The sequence below is a fragment of the Procambarus clarkii genome, chromosome 35, assembly GCF_040958095.1.
Source record: "Procambarus clarkii isolate CNS0578487 chromosome 35, FALCON_Pclarkii_2.0, whole genome shotgun sequence".
Taxonomy (NCBI): domain Eukaryota; kingdom Metazoa; phylum Arthropoda; class Malacostraca; order Decapoda; family Cambaridae; genus Procambarus; species Procambarus clarkii.
This window is the reverse complement of record NC_091184.1, coordinates 26,300,888-26,322,150: the sequence shown is the minus strand read 5'-3', so window position 1 is coordinate 26,322,150 and position 21,263 is coordinate 26,300,888. Positions and strand designations below refer to the sequence as shown.

Sequence of the window (21,263 nt, the reverse complement as noted above, 5' to 3'; positions counted from 1 at the left end):
CCTCTCCCAATGTGGTTTGTCTCACCTTATTATCCCTCTCATTGAGTCAACATAATTAACCCCCTTGTCACTTAGTGAGGGCTAGGTAACCAAAGTCTCTTTGTTACACTTTTTTAAAGTAAATTTTAATTTAATTTATTTATTTATTTATGCATATACAAGAATGTACATAAGGAATGTGAGGATACAATTATGGTAATTACAGTCTTGTAAAGCCACTAGCACGCGCAGCGTTTCGGGCAGGTCCTTAATCTAAGAAAATTTTAAGGAGGTAAATACTTGCAAAATTTATAGACAAAAAAATGATAACAGATTACATGGAATGAAAAAAAAAAAGATGAGAGAAAATTATAGGTACAGTATATTAAAGCACATAGGTAGCTATGATTGATTGCAATGACAGCTTAAAATGGTAGTTGACAACAAATTGGTAGGCACAATACAGCAGAAACAATATAAGATTGATTGCAATGACAGCTTGAATGGTAGTTGACAAAAATTGGTAGTCACAATACAGCATATGGCTAGCACATAAAAGAAGACAGCAATGAACACAATGATAAGGTTGTTTGATATTACATAAAAATTATGAGATTGGGTACCACTAGGTACAGAGCAAATTTAAAGCTCAGTGTAGGAAACTAAATAGATGAAGTTAGGTACTTTTTGGTTTTGCTTTTAAATAAGGCAAAAGTTTTACAGTTTTTCAATTCACTAGGGAGTGAGTTCCATAGACTAGGTCCCTTAATTTGCATAGAGTGTTTACACAGATTAAGTTTGACCCTGGGGATATCAAAGAGATATTTATTTCTGGTGTGGTGATAATGGGTCCTATTACATCTGTCCAGGGAGAGTTTCAGAGCATGGTTTGCATTTAAGAACAGGGTTTTGTAAATGTAGTTGACACAAGAGAATGTGTGGAGGGAGTTAATATTTAGCAAGTTTAGAGATTTAAACAAGGGAGCTGAGTGTTGTCTGAAAGCAGAGTTAGTTATTATTCTGATAGCAGATTTTTGCTGTGTGATGATGGGCTTAAGGTGGTTTGCAGTGGTAGACCCCCATGCACAGATACCATAATTAAGATAGGGGTAGATTAGTGCATAATATAGTATAGTATATTAATGTATATTAGTTCATTATTGGACTTAATTAATTGAGTGCATTAATATTTTCTTTAGTTCTTATTAATTATAGGATCATAACTAAACTATTTATAGTTAATAATCATTAGATTAAACTTGCCTATGTTTATTATTCAACTTTTTTCTTTGATTTCATTTATTACCTCTGTTGCCTAGCCTCGCCATACTCCCTTATTCCATTGTACCCCTGGCTTTGCCTGTGTCTCAAAATGCAAATTATTACTGACAGTGTACCTGAGAGTACTTGTAAGCAATATACCTCATTTTTCTTTTTTTTGTTCATTTTGTGTTTGTCTTGTATAGGTCTTGTTTATATTTTAATTTTCCCCCTTTTATAAAAAAAATTTGTTTTGTAATTGCCATTCTTACCTTGTTTTCCTACAACCAGCCTTCTTATGCAAACAAGTATAGACCCAGAACTAAACCTCTTATCCACTATCTTTGACAATCATCACTTTAATGATCAAAATTGCAGATATTTTGCAGCACATGATGTAAACAATGTATTAACACATAATCACAATATCTCTGTAATTAACTTGAACGTTAGATCCATATGTAAACACTTCGATGATGTTAGTGCCTTGATTGAAACTATTGACAACATATTCTCTTTTATTATACTTACTGAAACGTGGTTGAAAGAGGATACTACTCAACTCTTTAACATGCCTAACTACTCGGCAATTCACAACTGTCGTCAATTTCTGAGAGGTGGTGGTACTGCTCTTTACTACCACCAAGAACTAACATGCTTAAAAGTAATTAGAACTTCTCTTCCATTGGGTCATCCCTTGCAAATGATATTCCATCTTCCAGTACTGACGTTAAGGACTATCTTACAGGTAACTATCCACAGTCTCTGTACCTAAAGCCTATTAATTCCACTGACGTCAATGAGATAATCCTTTCCCTTAAAACCAAGTCTAGTGAACTTGAGGAGATACCAACTTTAATTTACAAAAAAGCCTTTAGATCTTTAGCCCCTGCTATTGCATTGCTCTTCAACGAGTCACTTGAACTCCAAACCTTTCCAGATATTCTAAAAAAAGCGAGAGTAACGCCTGTCCACAAATGTGGTGATCTCACAGATGTTAACAACTACAGACCTATATCAATCCTGCCAAACTTGTCAAAAAATTTTGAAAAACTAATCTATAAGCAGCTTTACTCTTATCTAGCCAAACACAATATACTTAGCCCTTGCCAATATGGCTTCAGACCCCAAAAAAAGCACTAACGAAGCACTTATTAGTATGCTTAACTCGATTCATACAGCTCTTGATAAAAATGAGTTCCCTGTTGGGTTATTTGTGGACCTGCGTAAAGCTTTTGACACTGTCAACCACCAAAACCTTCTTCTTAAACTACATCATTATGGAGTCAGAGGACACTCCCTGCAATACCTTAAATCCTACCTTACTGACAGGCTCCAATATGTTTCTGTGAATAATTAAATTTCTCCCACCCTACCCATCAACATTGGTGTTCCTCAGGGCAGCATACTTGGCCCTCTCCTTTTTCTCATCTACATTAATGACCTTCCAAATGCCTCCCAACACCTCAAACCAATTCTATTTGCTGACGACACAACCTTCATTTACTCCAGTCCTGACCCCCTTGCTCTAAATGCCACAGTAAATACTGAGCTAAATAAAGTACATCTTTGGCTAACTGCCAACAAACTCACCCTTAACATTGACAAAACTTTCTATATTCTGTTTGGCAATAAATCCTCTACTCAAATAAATCTCAAAATAAACAATATCCAAATTTGTAACAAATTAGATGGCAAATTCCTTGTCATTCTCATTGACCACAAACTGAATTTCCAGGACACATACTAAATATATAAAAAAAAGTTTCAAAAACTGTTGGCATTCTTTCTAAGATCAGATATTATGTACCCCGCCCTGCCCTGGTGACTCTCTATTACTCCCTCGTCTATCCATATCTCAACTATGGTATTTGTGCTTGGGGTTCTACTACCCAAAATCATTTACGTCCTCTAATTACTCAACACAAAGCTGCTATTAGGACAATATCCAACTCTGGCCCCAGACATCACTCGGTACCCCTACTCAAATCTCTGAATATGTTAGACATTAAGTCACTGCACATTCTCTCATGTGTATTATACATATATAAAACGCTAAACTGTAATGCCAATCCTGACCTCAAAAGCTTCATAGAAGGTTGTAACAGAACCCATGAGCACCACACCAGAAATAAATACAGTTTTGATACTCCTAGAGTACGACTTAATCAAACTAGAAATGCTCTACAAATCAAGGGACCCAGATTGTGGAATGACCTTCCCAACCATGTTAAAGACAGTACCTCTCTCAACCAGTTTAAGATTAAAGCGAAGCTATACCTAATAAATTCCCTGTAACCTACCTTACCCCTCTAATGTCATCCAATGTCTGTTTTTTTTTTTAAAGAGCGCTGTTTGTCGACAGAATTGTATTTGTGCTGCTTTTTCAGCTATGTTTTCTTTCCATGTTTTTATTTTACTCTTTATGCTCAATTAGTATTAAGCTTTAGTCATTTAAGTTTTTTATGCCCGAAACGCTTTGCGTAATAAAACTTTGCTGGCCTCCCCTCCACCCCATTGAGCAAGTTGAGCAAGGGAGCAGAGTCTTCTCAACCCTCTCCTATGGACATGCTAGCATCCCAGTTTAAACAACTCAAGCGAGCTTCTGGTCCTTCAAAGGAATTCACAAACTGGACCGAGAATCAGCGGTTCAAAAAGTTGTGCCTTGTCCTCGAGTCTCAAAATACTATCATCTTGAGTCTTCTAAATGAGAATCTAGCGAACCGCGCTAATCTCCAACAACAACAACGAGAAATAACCCTCCTCCGCGAGGATATTAGAAACTGCAAGGCTAGCCAAGACCAACTACAGCATGATTTGAATGATCTCCGCGAGGAAAACAACCTTCTAAAAACTGATGAAGCCATAAAAAAACAGGAGGAAGCTCTCAGCAAAATGACTGCATGTATCAGTACATTTTCAGCCCGACGTTCCGTCTCCCAGGATGAGCAAGACCAGCAAAAGCTGCTAGACTCTGTTATTGTGTCGTCCCAAGATATACCTGTGGAACATGAAGGTGAAAATTGTGTCGAAATAGCTCAGGATCTCTTAAAAAAACAAATTGCAGCTCATTCTAAACAAATCTGACGTTATTGCTGCCTACAGAGTAGGCAAAAAGAATCCATCAGGTCAAAACCAGCGGAAAATTCGCCTGAAGCTGTCTTCCCAGTTCACGAAATCCCATATAGTCCGGACAGCTGCATCCCAACGGAAGGGATTATACATCAACGAGTGCTTGACTAGGAACAGACAGCACCTCCTCTACCGCCTGCGTCAAATCCGTCAACAAAACCCAGATGCGATTCATCAGTGCTTCGTTAGAGATGGACTGATAAAGGTGAGAAAAACCGCAGAGGGCAAAATGTTTACAATTACTAAAGAAGAAAACCTCAACACTTTCCTCTCCCAATGACTCAAATACATGATGACCAAAAGTCTATAATCCGAGAGCAGTCGGACCTGATAATGAAGCTTCAGAGTGATGCTTTGGCAATGCACAAGGCTAACCAAGATCTGTCTGCCAGAGTCGGCCACCTCGAACATGAATTAAGCTCTCTTCGGATCTCGGTTACTAACTTTAAACCAGCAGAAACCTCTAAGAAGCAAGAAGAGATGTTACAAAAGTTAGAGAACCACTTTAACTCCCTACAACAGCAACAAACTGCAACCCAAGACGAATCAGACCAACTTAAGCTCCTTGATTCTGTCATCATCTCATCACAGGATTTTCCCCATGAAACTGACAGAGAAGACTGTACTGCCATCGTGATCCAGGAATTGCGTACTAAGTTGAATTATTCAATCGAAGCAAGAGACATTAAGTCAGCTTATAGAGTGGGTACCAAATCATCTGGTGCAAACAACAGAAGGATACGCGTGAAGTTGGATAGCTGCTCCCGCAAGTCAGACCTTATCACTGCTGCAGTCGCTAGGAAAGCCAAGGTTTATGTGAACGAATGTCTTACCAGATTCAGACAAAATCTCTTATTTAAACTACGTGGAATTCGCAATAGATCCACTGCTATTAAACATTGTTTTGTGCGCGATGGTAAAATAATAGCTAGGAAGACTGACTCTGGAAAAACTTATGTCATAACCACTGAGGCACACCTCACTTCTTTCCTGGATGACTGTGGGATATCAGCTGAATAACCAGAACATAATTTGTAGTCTCACATACAACCAAAGTGTACTTAAGCTCTGCCTTTCCTTTCCAAAGGTGTTTATTTTTATTTTTATTTTAATTTTTACTTTATTTTTTGTTTGTCATCTTTGCCTGTTTTATACTCTTAATTATTTGTTCTTAGTTAATCCCCTTGTCACTAAACCTAGGGCTTTTTATTACCCTGTTAATTAACCATTACTAAGCTAATTATCTTCAAGATCATTTTTTTATGATTATTATTATTTTTCTTATTATTTTTTATTTTACATTTATATTGTCAGTCTCTACTGATTTTTTGTGTTTTATTTTATGTAACTTCTGTGTCCTCCCTGGCTATCTATTGGATCTTTATTTTACTTCTAAATTGTTACTATTTTATTGTATCTGCTTTTATTCTTGTGTTTTGCTTTATCGTGTATCTTGTATCGTTATCCCTCTGCATCTCTATGCACACTGATATTGATCCTGATCAAAATCTTCTGTCTCATATCTATACCAACCAGCACATTGATCATCATTATTGCAAGTATTTCACAGCACACCAGGCTAAAAACAAACTCCAAAATAGCACCTGTCTATCAGTTTATAACCAAAATGTTAGATCACTTGGTAAACATTTTGACGATTTAAATGCACTACTCACAGCACTAGGTACTAACCTATCGTTCATTATTTTAACAGAAACTTGGCTAAATAAAGACTATACCCAACTCTACAACTTAGCTGGTTATAAAGCCATTCATAACTGTAGGCCTAATAAAAAAGGTGGTGGCACAGCTATATATTACCGAGATACATTTATCTGCAACAGTGTTATTAGTGACAGAGATGACTACTGTGAATATACTTTTGCTCAGTTTACAATTAAATCCCTTAAATCCTCTTTGACTATTGGAGCCATCTATAGATTTCCTAATACTAACATAGCTTCTTTCTCAGACAACCTAAGGAATCTTATTATAAACAACAATCTCAACAAAAACCACATCATTCTGGGAGGAGACTTTAATATTGACCTGGGTCAACAAAACTGCTCTCAAGTTGACTATTTCCTTAACAGCATGAACTCCTGTATGCTAATCCCCACTATCACCAAACCTACCCGAGTCACTCAAACATCAGCCACTACCTTGGACCACATATGGACAAACATAACAGCTCCCCTTGTATCTGGTATAATCTACGACAGAACAACTGACCACTATCCTACCTTTCTCATAGCGAACATGGACATAACACCACCAAAAAGCAAGAAATTTTCATTTAGGCTACACAGTGAATCAGCTTTAGACAATCTTACAGAGGCACTTCACAATATTAACTGGGATTCTGAATTCATTAATACCCATGATATAAATTCATTAGCTAACCTCTTCCTCTCCAAAACTCTAAGCCTCTACAACCTTCATTGTCCCCTTCTTACAAAGCAAGTAACTGACAAAAGATTAAACAATCCATGGCTCACAAATGGCATTCTCAACTCAATCAACAAGAAACATGAATATGAAAAGAAAGTTAGGATTGGCCTAGTTTCAAGGGAAGTAGCTAAAAGGTACTCATCAATGCTTACCAGTATCATAAGAAAGGCAAAACTTGCATATTATGTGAATAGATTCAATGAAGCAAAAGGTAACATGAAAAACACTTGGAAAACTATCTCTAGTATCCTAGGAACTAAACAACACTCACATAACCAAATAAAACTCTACAAGGATGGGGATATACCTTCAACTGATTTAGAAATGGCAAATGAATTTAATAGTTTCTTTTCATCGGTTGGTGCTAATCTTGCCAGTAAAATCCCACAGACTCAGACACATATTAACACATATCTCTCAGGCAGCTATCCAAACTCTCTTCTCCTTTCACCAATCAGCCCGGCAGATGTTGTGTCCATCATACACTCTCTAAAAACCAAGGCAGGGAACACCAGTGAAATTCCGTCCATTGTGTACAAGAGAGCCTCCCATGCCCTTGCCCCACCCATAGCACTACTGTTCAACAAATCTATAGAGTGTCACACCTTCCCTGATATCCTCAAAAAAGCAAGAGTAACGCCAGTCCATAAAGGAGGCAATCCGGCGGACATAAACAATTATAGACCAATATCAAATCTACCCATTCTATCAAAAATATTTGAAAAAATTATTTACAAACAGCTCTATTCCTACCTCGTAAAATTCGACATACTCAGCCCCTGCCAGTTTGGCTTCCGGTCCCAAAAGAGTACCAATGATGCAATCATTAGTCTCCTTGACATTATCTACTCAGCCCTTGACAAAAATGAGTTTCCGATTGGACTCTTCATTGACCTAAGAAAAGCCTTTGATACTGTTAATCACAACTACCTCTTATTTAAACTCCAGCATTATGGAATCCGAGGCCTTGCCCTTGACTACATCCGATCCTATCTTAGTGACAGACACCAATATGTAACCATCAATGATACAACTTCTTCCACTCTACCAATTACCGTTGGAGTGCCACAGGGCAGCATCTTAGGACCTCTTCTATTTCTTATATATATAAACGATCTGCCTAATGTCTCTAATATTCTCAAACCTATATTGTTTGCTGACGATACTACCCTTATCTACTCAAACCTCAACCCACATACACTAAATAATGTTGTGAATAATGAATTAAAAAAAGTCCACTTATGGATGTCAACGAACAAACTAACATTAAACATCGAAAAGACTTACTACATCTTATTTGGAAACAAATCATCAAATGCAATTCAGCTACAGATAGACAACATTAACATCAGTAATATAAATGATGGCAAGTTTCTTGGCCTATTCCTAGACAAGAGACTCAACTTCAGCACCCACATTCAACACATAACTAAGAAAGTCTCTAAGACAGTTGGTATACTCTCCAAAATCAGATATTATGTTCCTAACTCTGCTCTCCTCTCACTATATTATGCACTAATCTACCCCTATCTTAATTATGGTATCTGTGCATGGGGGTCTACCACTGCAAACCACCTTAAGCCCATCATCACACAGCAAAAATCTGCTATCAGAATAATAACTAACTCTGCTTTCAGACAACACTCAGCTCCCTTGTTTAAATCTCTAAACTTGCTAAATATTAACTCCCTCCACACATTCTCTTGTGTCAACTACATTTACAAAACCCTGTTCTTAAATGCAAACCATGCTCTGAAACTCTCCCTGGACAGATGTAATAGGACCCATTATCACCACACCAGAAATAAATATCTCTTTGATATCCCCAGGGTCAAACTTAATCTGTGTAAACACTCTATGCAAATTAAGGGACCTAGTCTATGGAACTCACTCCCTAGTGAATTGAAAAACTGTAAAACTTTTGCCTTATTTAAAAGCAAAACCAAAAAGTACCTAACTTCATCTATTTAGTTTCCTACACTGAGCTTTAATTTGCTCTGTACCTAGTGGTACCCAATCTCCTAATTTTTATGTAATATCAAACAACCTTATCATTGTGTTCATTGCTGTCTTCTTTTATGTGCTAGCCATATGCTGTATTGTGACTACCAATTTTTGTCAACTACCATTCAAGCTGTCATTGCAATCAATCTTATATTGTTTCTGCTGTATTGTGCCTACCAATTTGTTGTCAACTACCATTTTAAGCTGTCATTGCAAGCAATCATAGCTACCTATGTGCTTTAATATACTGTACCTATAATTTTCTCTCATCTTTTTTTTTTTTTTTTTTTTTTTTTCATTCCATGTAATCTGTTATCATTTTTTTGTCTATAAATTTTGCAAGTATTTACCTCCTTAAAATTTTCTTAGATTAAGGACCTGCCCGAAACGCTGCGCGTGCTAGTGGCTTTACAAGACTGTAATTACCATAATTGTATCCTCACATTCCTTATGTACATTCTTGTATATGCATAAATAAATAAATAAATAAATAAACAATGTGGTTTGTCTCACCTTATTATCACTCCCAGTGAATTAACTTAATTAACCCCCTGTCAACTAGTGGGGCTAGGTATCCTCAGTCTCCTTGTTTCATTTTCTGACTTAATTTTTAACTTACTCTTAGCCTGTCATTTACTGAAATTATTTAATTGAGTGCATTAATAGTTCTTCAGGTCTTATTAATTATACAGTCATAACTGAACTATTTATAGTTAATAATCATAAGCTTAAGTTTGCCTATGTTTATTATTCAACTTTTCTTTGATTTCATTTATTACCTAGGTTGCCTAGCCTCGCCATGCTCCCTTACTCCATTGTACCCCTGGCTTTGCCTGCATCTCAAATTGCAAATTGTTACTTACAGTGTACCTGAGAGTACTTGTAAGCAATCTACCTCATTTTTCATTTTTGCTCAATTTGTTTTTGTATTGCTTAGTCTTGTTTATATTTTTGTTTTGTATTTCTATATCTTGTGTTTTGTATAGTCCATGTTTATATGTTTTTTCTTTAATCTCATTTATTACCTAGGTTGCCTAGCCTAGCCATACTCCCTTACTCCATTGTACCCCTGTAAGCCCCTTGTAAGCTACTTTTTTTTTTTTTGTGTGTTTGTTTTGTACAGTATTGTGTTCATATTTTTCCCTATTTTATAGCTTATTTTTACCTTGTAATTTGCCTTTCTTTCCTTGTTTTTCCTGCAATCAGCTTTTTATGTGCAGTCAAGTATAGACCCAGAACTTAACCTCTTATCCACTATCTATGACAATAATCACTTTAATGATCTAAATTCCAAATATTTTGCAGCACATGATGTAAACAATGTATTAACTCATAATCACAATATCTCTGTAATCAATTTGAACGTTAGATCCCTAGGTAAACACTTCGATGATGTTAGTGCCTTGATTGAAACTATTGACAACAAATTCTCTTTTATTATACTTACTGAAACATGGTTGAAAGAGGATACTACTCAACTCTTTAACATGCCTAACTACTCAGCAATTCACAACTGTCGTCAACTTCAGAGAGGTGGTGGCACTGCTCTTTACTACCACCATGAACTAACATGCTTAAAAGAAATTAGAACTAGAGACTGCTGTGGGGAGTATATCTTCGCCAGCTTCAGAGTCAAGGGTGCCGAGTCTGTCCTGTCTGTGGGTGCAGTTTATAGAATTCCTAACACTGATGTGTCCGAATTCAACTCAAACCTTAGAAATCTAATACTTGATAACAGGCTGAACAAAAACCACCTAATTATTGCAGGGAACTTTAATATTGACCTCTGCGAGCCTGAACACCCTACTGCTGTTAGCTTCCTCAACTGTATGAATTCCTGCTTCCTCATACCCTTAATCACTAGACCTACTAGAATCACTGATAGCACTGCCACGACTCTAGATCACATCTGGACAAACATAACCTCTCCTCTTACTTCAGGTATAATCACGGATAGCACTACAGACCATTACCCCACATTTCTCTTAACTAACATTAGCAAACCACCTCTTGAGTCAAGAGAGATACGTTTTAGACTGCACAATGAAACTGCTATAGACAATTTTATAACTGCTGCTGATAATGTCAACTGGGAGTCCGAGTTAGGTAACATAGAGGACATCAACCTAGCAGTGCAATCTTTTCTTCAAAAAACTCTTAGCCTTTATAATACCCACTGTCCTATGCTTACAAAACAAGTCACAACCAAAAGGCTTAACAATCCCTGGCTTACAAAGGGAATACTTAAATCTATTAATAAAAAACATGACCTTGAGAAGAAGTATAGGTTAGGAATTGTCTCCAAAGAATTCTCAAAGAATTACTCATTATTGCTATCTAAGATTTTATTTATTTTATTTTTTATTTATGCATATACAAGAATGTACATAAGGAATGTGAGGATACAATTATGGTAATTACAGTCTTGTAAAGCCACTAGCACGCGCAGCGTTTCGGGCAGGTCCTTAATCTAAGAAAATTTTAAGGAGGTAAATACTTGCAAAATTTATAGACAAAAAAATGATAACAGATTACATAGAATGAAAAAAAAAAAAAGATGAGAGAAAATTATAGGTACAGTATATTAAAGCACATAGGTAGCTATGATTGATTGCAATGACAGCTTAAAATGGTAGTTGCAACAAATTGGTAGGCACAATACAGCAGAAACAATATAAGATTGATTGCAATGACAGCTTGAATGGTAGTTGACAAAAATTGGTAGTCACAATACAGCATATGGCTAGCACATAAAAGAAGACAGCAATGAACACAATGATAAGGTTGTTTGATATTACATAAAAATTAGGAGATTGGGTACCACTAGGTACAGAGCAAATTAAAGCTCAGTGTAGGAAACTAAATAGATGAAGTTAGGTACTTTTTGGTTTTGCTTTTAAATAAGGCAAAAGTTTTACAGTTTTTCAATTCACTAGGGAGTGAGTTCCATAGACTAGGTCCCTTAATTTGCATAGAGTGTTTACACAGATTAAGTTTGACCCTGGGGATATCAAAGAGATATTTATTTCTGGTGTGGTGATAATGGGTCCTATTACATCTGTCCAGGGAGAGTTTCAGAGCATGGTTTGCATTTAAGAACAGGGTTTTGTAAATGTAGTTGACACAAGAGAATGTGTGGAGGGAGTTAATATTTAGCAAGTTTAGAGATTTAAACAAGGGAGCTGAGTGTTGTCTGAAAGCAGAGTTAGTTATTATTCTGATAGCAGATTTTTGCTGTGTGATGATGGGCTTAAGGTGGTTTGCAGTGGTAGACCCCCATGCACAGATACCATAATTAAGATAGGGGTAGATTAGTGCATAATATAGTGAGAGGAGAGCAGAGTTAGGAACATAATATCTGATTTTGGAGAGTATACCAACTGTCTTAGAGACTTTCTTAGTTATGTGTTGAATGTGGGTGCTGAAGTTGAGTCTCTTGTCTAGGAATAGGCCAAGAAACTTGCCATCATTTTTATTACTGATGTTAATGTTGTCTATCTGTAGCTGAATTGCATTTGATGATTTGTTTCCAAATAAGATGTAGTAAGTCTTTTCGATGTTTAATGTTAGTTTGTTCGTTGACATCCATAAGTGGACTTTTTTTAATTCATTATTCACAACATTATTTAGTGTATGTGGGTTGAGGTTTGAGTAGATAAGGGTAGTATCGTCAGCAAACAATATAGGTTTGAGAATATTGGTTTGAGAATATTAGATAATTAGACGAGCCAAAACTAAATACTACGAAGATAAATTTACCCAAATAAAGAGCAACATTAAACAAACTTGGAGCACAATTTCACAAATATTGGGAACAAAGAAGTCTTTAAATAACAAACCGACTCTCCTGTCTAATAACGATGGTCAGCTTTCAGCCAATGATTCTGCTATTGAGTTCAATAGGTTCTTCTCTTCCATTGGTTCATCCCTTGCAAATGATATTCCATCTTCCAGTACTGACATTAAGGACTATCTTACAGGTAACTATCCACAGTCTCTGTACCTAAAGCCTATTAACTCCACTGACGTCAATGAGATAATCCTTTCCCTTAAAACCAAGTCTAGTGCCCTTGAGGAGATACCAACTATAATTTACAAAAAAGCCTCCAGATCTTTAGCCCCTGCTATTGCTTTGCTCTTCAACAAGTCACTTGAACTCCAAACCTTTCCAGATATTCTAAAAAAAGCGAGAGTAACGCCTGTCCACAAATGTGGTGATCTCACAGATGTTACCAACTACAGACCTATATCAATCCTGCCAAACTTGTCAAAAAATTTTGAAAAACTAATCTATAAGCAGCTTTACTCATATCTAGCCAAACTCAATATACTTAGCCCTTGCCAATATGGCTTCAGACCCAAAAAAAGCACTATCGATTCACTTATTAGTATGCTTAACTCGATTCATACAGCTCTTGATAAAAATGAGTTCCCAGTTGGGTTATTTGTGGACCTGCGTAAAGCTTTTGATACTGTCAAAGACCAAAACCTTCTTCTTAAATTACATCATTATGGAGTCAGAGGACACTCCCTACAATACCTCAAATCCTACCTTACTAACAGGCTCCAATATGTTTCTGTGAATAATACAATTTCTCCCACCCTACCCATCAACATTGGTGTTCCTCAGGGCAGCATACTTGGCCCTCTCCTCTTTCTCATCTACATTAATGACCTTCCAAATGCCTCCCAACACCTCAAACCAATTCTATTTGCTGACGACACAACCTTCATTTACTCCAGTCCTGATCTCTTGCTCTAAATGCCACAGTAAATACTGAGCTTAATAAAGTCCATATTTGGCTAACTGCCAACAAACTCACCCTTAACATTGACAAAACTTTCTATATTCTGTTTGGCAATAAATCCTCTAATAAAATAAATCTCAAAATAAACAATACCCAAATTTGTAACAAATTAGATGGCAAATTTCTTGGCATTCTCATTGACCACAAGCTGAATTTCCAGGGACACATTCTAAATATATCAAAAAAAGTTTCAAAAACTGTGGGCATTCTTTCTAAGATCAGATATTATGTACCACGCCCTGTCCTGGTGACTCTCTATTACTCCCTTATCTATCCATATCTCAACTATGGTATTTGTGCTTGGGGCTCTACTACCCAAAATCACTTACGTCCTCTAATTACTCAACACAAAGCTGCTATTAGGACAATATCCAACTCTGGCCCCAGACATCACTCGGTACCCCTACTCAAATCTCTGAATATGTTAGACATTAAGTCAATGCACATTCTCTCATGTGTATTATACATATATAAAACGCTAAACTATAATGCCAATCCTGATCTCAAAAGCTTCATAGAAGGTTGTAACAGAACCCATGAGCACCGCACCAGAAATAAATACAGTTTTGATATTCCTAGAGTACGACTTAATCAAACTAGAAATGCTCTACAAATCAAGGGGCCCAGAATGTGGAATGACCTTCCCGACCATGTTAAAGACTGTACCTCTCTCAACCAGTTTAAGTTAAAAACGAAGCTATACCTAATAAATTCCCTGTAACCTACCTTACCCTTCTATTGTCAACCAATGTCTGTTTTTCTTTAAAGAGCGCTGTTTGTCGACATATTTGTATTTGTGCTGCTTTTTCATGTATGTTTTCATCTACTCATTATGCTCAATTAGTATTAAGCTTGCCATTTAAGTTTATCATGCCCGAAACGCTTTGCGTAATAGTGGCTTTAGGCATTGTATGTACTAGCTCTACCTATAAGTCAACCAATCTTTGTAAAAATTTATTGTATGTATGTACCTTACCTAAATAAAATATTATTATTATATTATTATTATTATAATAGTGGCTTTAGGCATTGTATGTACTAGTCCTAACTATAAATCCACCACTCTTTGTAAAATCTCTTTTATGTCTCTTTAGGCATTGTATGTACTAGCTCTATCTATATATCAATCCATTAATGTAACATCACTTGTATGTATATACCTTACCTGAATAAACATCTGAATCTGAATGTATGTACCTTACCTAAATAAACATTTTTATTTTGATATATATATATATATATATATATATGTCGTACCTAGTAGCCAGAACGCACTTCTCAGCCTACTATGCAAGGCCCGATTTGCCTAATAAGCCAAGTTTTCATGAATTAATTGTTTTTCGACTACCTAACCTACCTAACCAAACCTAACCTAACTTTTTCGGTTACCTAACCTAACCTAACCTATAAAGATAGGTTAGGTTAGGTTAGGTACGGTTGGTTAGGTTCGGTCATTTTCTGATCAGGGGAAGGAAGACACCAGCCTTGGGGGCGTAATTTTATTGACATGATAAATAATTCTGCAGAAGTAAAACAGGCTTTTAAATAGGACGTAACAAATGTATAACATAGCCGTGGCTAACGCGAAGTACACGAAACATCTTAAATTGTACACCCGTAGTAAAACGTAATCTTATAGCCTAGTAACAAACTCTGCAGAAACCTAATGTCCTAATGTCTAGAATTAGCAGTGAGGCGAATGTAACAAATCTAATACTAAGTATAACAGGACACCAAAGTGAACAACATAACATAAGGGAAACCCTAGCTGGAGAATAATCAGGCGGCAGAAAACATAGTGACTGGGGAAGCCTGATATGTATTTGGAGAAGAAAATAACCCCAGGCCAGAGGCCGAGCCGCCAAGGAAGGAATTACCTGACAAGGTAGGGCTTACTAGTAGAATGTCTGTAAAGTCAAAGTAGTAGCTGCGGACAGCGGAACACTTGGGGACGGGCGCTGCACCCCCCCACCCATCCCCAGTGAAACGGGAGGAAAACGTGAGGAACAACGACTGACGTAGTCAGAACCGTGAGAACTGGCAGCCAGCAGAAAGGGGGAGGAGGGTGGGCGCTTCGTGAATCTTGGACCTGGTCGGGAGAGGGAGTGAGAGCGGGACCTGACTTCCCGCGCCTTTTATGCCACCCAGGCTGGCCGCACCACGCCTGCGGGACGCGATGCGCAATTGTCTCTTCCTTCCCCCGTCAGAAACTCCACCGCCTTTCGTCAAAAGGCAGTGGGCCATTTTCTGATCAGGGGAAGGAAGACACCAGCCTTGGGGGCGTAATTTTATTGACATGATAAATAATTCTGCAGAAGTAAAACAGGCTTTTAAATAGGACTTAACAAATGTATAACATAGCCGTGGCTAACGCGAAGTACACGAAACATCTTAAATTGTACACCCGTAGTAAAACGTAATCTTATAGCCTAGTAACAAACTCTGCAGAAACCTAATGTCCTAATGTCTAGAATTAGCAGTGAGGCGAATGTAACAAATCTAATACTAAGTATAACAGGACACCAAAGTGAACAACATAACATAAGGGAAACCCTAGCTGGAGAATAATCAGGCGGCAGAAAACATAGTGACTGGGGAAGCCTGATATGTATTTGGAGAAGAAAATAACCCCAGGCCAGAGGCCGAGCCGCCAAGGAAGGAATTACCTGACAAGGTAGGGCTTACTAGTAGAATGTCTGTAAAGTCAAAGTAGTAGCTGCGGACAGCGGAACACTTGGGGACGGGCGCTGCACCCCCCCCACCCATCCCCAGTGAAACGGGAGGAAAACGTGAGGAACAACGACTGACGTAGTCAGAACCGTGAGAACTGGCAGCCAGCAGAAAGGGGGAGGAGGGTGGGCGCTTCGTGAATCTTGGACCTGGTCGGGAGAGGGAGTGAGAGCGGGACCTGACTTCCCGCGCCTTTTATGCCACCCAGGCTGGCCGCACCACGCCTGCGGGACGCGATGCGCAATTGTCTCTTCCTTCCCCCGTCAGAAACTCCACCGCCTTTCGTCAAAAGGCAGTGGGCCATTTTCTGATCAGGGGAAGGAAGACACCAGCCTTGGGGGCGTAATTTTATTGACATGATAAATAATTCTGCAGAAGTAAAACAGGCTTTTAAATAGGACTTAACAAATGTATAACATAGCCGTGGCTAACGCGAAGTACACGAAACATCTTAAATTGTACACCCGTAGTAAAACGTAATCTTATAGCCTAGTAACAAACTCTGCAGAAACCTAATGTCCTAATGTCTAGAATTAGCAGTGAGGCGAATGTAACAAATCTAATACTAAGTATAACAGGACACCAAAGTGAACAACATAACATAAGGGAAACCCTAGCTGGAGAATAATCAGGCGGCAGAAAACATAGTGACTGGGGAAGCCTGATATGTATTTGGAGAAGAAAATAACCCCAGGCCAGAGGCCGAGCCGCCAAGGAAGGAATTACCTGACAAGGTAGGGCTTACTAGTAGAATGTCTGTAAAGTCAAAGTAGTAGCTGCGGACAGCGGAACACTTGGGGACGGGCGCTGCACCCCCACCCCGCAGGCCAGCAGGCCGGACCCCCCCCCCGAAGGGCGAGTGCCCGCTGGCCGCGAGGGAAACCTCAGGGAGGCAGAGCAACTACGCTACAAAACTAGGAAGGAAGGAGGACAAACTGGAGGAGCTCGCACATCGCCTCGACTTATGCCCCCTGGCCTTGGCCCGTGGGCGACGGTCGGTGAAGGTGGGGGGGCAGGGGCGGCTGTAGCAGCCGCGGCAGGGTCTGCCTCGGTGGTTCCCATGCCCTGAAGGCTTGTGACATGAGAGGGCCCCCGAGCCTGCGCGATGGGCGCCTGCAGCGTCGTCCAATCGTCGGCCGAAAAAGGTGGAGGCTGCGACGCTGTGCCACCCGCCGCTTTGCCGGCAGTGGCCTCTGGGAAGTGTGGTCGCCGTGCACATTAGAGCCGCCCGAGGAGGCCCCCGAGGGGGGGAGGCGAAGCGAAGGCCGGCTGCGTCCTCACCCCACTGCGCTGTTGTCCTCACGCGACGTCGCCCGAGCCCTCTTCCGTGTTGCAGTTGCTGCGTGATCCGGCTTCTCGCCACTGCGGAAAATGAAAAAGTAAGCATCGACAGGTCTAACGGGGGAAAACAGGCAGGGAGGCCCAGCTGCCGCACCGGCAACCGTCACATACACAAGTAGACAAAAGCAAGGTAAAGTTAAGTGTCCATAGTGATTGAGAATACCGGACATAGCCAATGCTATCGTAATAAAACCAATGTAATAAACTCTGAGCAGTTAAAATAGATTAAGAGAGTAATATTCATGTATAGATTGAACAGTAATATTCATGGTATAGTTTGGTTATAATAAGACCGTATTACTCATTGTATAGTTTGTTTATATTAAGACAGTATTAATCGTGGTATAGTATAGAAGAATTCAAACAATAATAATCTCAAAAGTAAAAACAAAATTATTTGAGTATCCCACTAGAAATGTACACTGCTTTAACACTGCAACAGTGTTATTAAGTAAATACCGGGCATAACTGGAGCTGGACTATGTAACAAATTAATCTTAGAAACTTAAATAATATAAATAACATAGCGAGGCCAAAACAGTAAGAAAGGCATGAGGCGTAAGCAGTGCTAGAAACAGAGAATAAATAGCGGAGTAAATACAAGACAAACTGAAACTGAACAAGTAAATAGCTTAAGACCGTATTATAATATACTTGTATTTAAGCTGAACAAATAAAAGATATAATATACTTGTATTTAAGCTGAACAAATAAAAGAGTAAACAGTGATAATCATGGATAATTTGGGTAGATTAAAGCAGGACTATACAAGGTATAGGATGGTTAGGTTGAACAGTAATATATGCATGGTATAGTTTGGATAGATTAAAATTGTAAAGTTCATGGGATAGATTGGTTAATTAAACAGTACTTATTCATGGAATAGATGGTCTAGAGTAAACCAATAATAGTCTCAAAAGTGAAAACAAAATTATTTGCATATCCCACGGTAATGGACACTGCCTTAACGCTGCAACAGGAATAGTAAGTAAATACAAGGCATAACTGAAAGCTGAACAAAGTAATAAAATAATTTAGGGAACTTAAATAAATGATAACATGGCGTAGCTCACCCAAACCGACAGACCGCTCTACGGCATGCGCCTACCCTGGAGGAGTAGAACAGAACAGTGAGAACGGGAGGGGAATAATATATTCTAATAATAGAATAAGACCGTAATATAATGTACTTGCATATAAGCTGAACAAATAAAAGAAACAGTGGTAATCATGGGAAGATTTGGTAGCTTAAAGCGGGATTAATCAAGGGATAGGATGGTAGGTTAAGCAGTAATGTGCATGGTATGGTTTGGATAGCGTAAAACTGTAATGTTCAAGGGATGGAATGGTTATTAAAACAGTATTAATCAAGGGAGAATGGCTAGCCTAGCAATAATATTCTCAAAAGTGAAACAAAATTAGTTGAGTATCCCACAGCAATGGACACTGCATTAACGCTGCTAGAGGAATAGTAAGTAAATACAAGGCATAACTAAGCTGAACAATGCAATAATTAATTTAGAAACTTAAATAAAAGATAATAACATAACATAGCCCACCCAAGCGGACAGACCGCCCGACGGCATGCGCCTGCGCTGGAGGACAGGACAGGGAAACAGGAGGGAACGTGTACGTGCAGGAACAACAGGCGGCTACCGAGTGGACGAGACGTAAAGGTACAAACGGGCCGGTCTACCCCGACCAGGCCAAACGGCTGGGGCGAACATAACGTGGGACACCGGGGCCAGCAAACACCTGGGGACGAACAAACCGGGATACACCGGCCAGCCCAAACGACTGGGTACGAACAAGCCGGGATACACCGGCCATCCCAGACGACTGGGTACGAACAGATCGGGCTACACCATCACCGGATGAGACTGAACATCCGTGTACGAACAAGCCGGGCTCCACCGGCCAGACAAAACGTCTGTGACGAGCAAGCAGGGCTGCGCCAGCCAGACAAACAGCTGAGACGAACAAGCTGGGCTACACCAGCCAGGCAAACGACTGGGACAAACAAGCTGAGCTACACCGACCGGACAAACAACTGGGACGAACACGCTGGGCTTCAACAGCCAGACAAACGACTGGGAAGAACAAGCTGGGTTACACCAGCCAGGCAAACAACTGGGACGAACAGACTGCCTTCAACAGCCAGACGAACGACTGGGACGAACAAGCAGGCTAAACCAGCCAGACAAACGTCTGGGATGAACGAACTGGGCTACACCCGCCAGACAAACGTCTGGGGCGAACGAGCTGGGCTACACCAGCCAGACAAACGTCTGGGACGAACGAGCTGGGCTACACGAGCCAGACAAACGTCTGGGCGAACGAGCTGGGCTACACCAGCCAGACAAACGTCTGGGCGAACGAGCTGGGCTACACCAGCCAGACAAACGTCTGGGGCGAACGAGCTGGGCTACACCAGCCAGACAAACGTCTGGGACGAACGAGCTGGGCTACACCAGCCAGACAAACGTCTGGGGCGAATCGAGCTGGGCTACACCAGCCAGACAAACGTCTGGGGCGAATCGAGCTAGGCTACACCAGCCAGACAAACGTCTGGGCGAACGAGCTGGGCTACACCAGCCAGACAAACGTCTGGGCAAACGAGCTGGGCTACACCAGCCAGACAAACGTCTGGGGCGAACAAGCTGGCCTACTCCGGCCAGACAACAACTGGGACGAACAAGCTGGGCTACACCAAGCGGCCAAACGTCTAGGGACGAACAGGCTGGGCTACACCAGCCAGACAGACGTCTAGTACGAACAAGCTGGGCTACACCAGCCAGACAAACGTCTAGGGACGAATACGCTGGGCAACACCAGCCAGACAAACTTCTAGGACAAACAGGCTGGGCTACACCAGCCAGACAAACTTCTAGGACAAACAGGCTGGGCTACACCAGCCAGACAAACGTCTAGGACGAACAGGCTGGGCTACACCAGCCAGACGAACGTCTAGGTCGAACAGGCTGGGCTACACCAGCCAGACAAACGTCTAGGACGAACAGGCTGGGTTACACCAGCCAGACAAACTACAGGGACAAACAGGCTGTGCTACACCAGCCAGACTAACGTCTAGGAACGAACAGGCTGATCTACCCCAGCCAGGCAAAACGCCTAGATACGGACAAAACGAGCAACACCGGACGGACAAACAACTGGGACGAACAAGCAGGGCATCACCGTCCAGACAAACATCAGAAGAACATGCCGGACGACACCGGCTGACGCAAGTCAGCCAATAACAAGCAAGTGTTGGGCCTACCCACCGGGGCACCGCCGCCACAAGGGCGTCTCCTGCCCGAGGGCGAAAAGGGAGAAGAACAGGAAGGAAGCGAACACAGCCCGAGGCAAGCGCTCCTGGAGCTCCATGCCACGTGGGTGATGCCGACCTTGGCATGGGCCCCTAGGGTCGGGCCCTAGGGACAAAGACAACTAAAAAACCCGGCCAGGAGGCGTCGCCACCAGGGTGACGCCAGGACGCTCGCAGGGAACCTGGCCGGTCACGCACGTCCAAGTGCATCACGAACCCTGGCCCCTAGGGCC

General features: G+C 40.3%; 1 long non-coding RNA gene across 1 annotated transcript; it reads right to left on the bottom strand.

The window, feature by feature from the left end:
* Positions 1-15,118: 15,118 nt before the first annotated feature.
* LOC138371397 (uncharacterized) lies at positions 15,119-20,250 on the bottom strand. The gene is made up of 2 exons (XR_011230433.1): positions 19,929-20,250; positions 15,119-19,849 (listed from the first exon to the last, which is right to left on the bottom strand). It is a non-coding gene; the product is annotated as an uncharacterized lncRNA (long non-coding RNA).
* Between the last annotated feature and the right edge of the window lie 1,013 nt (positions 20,251-21,263).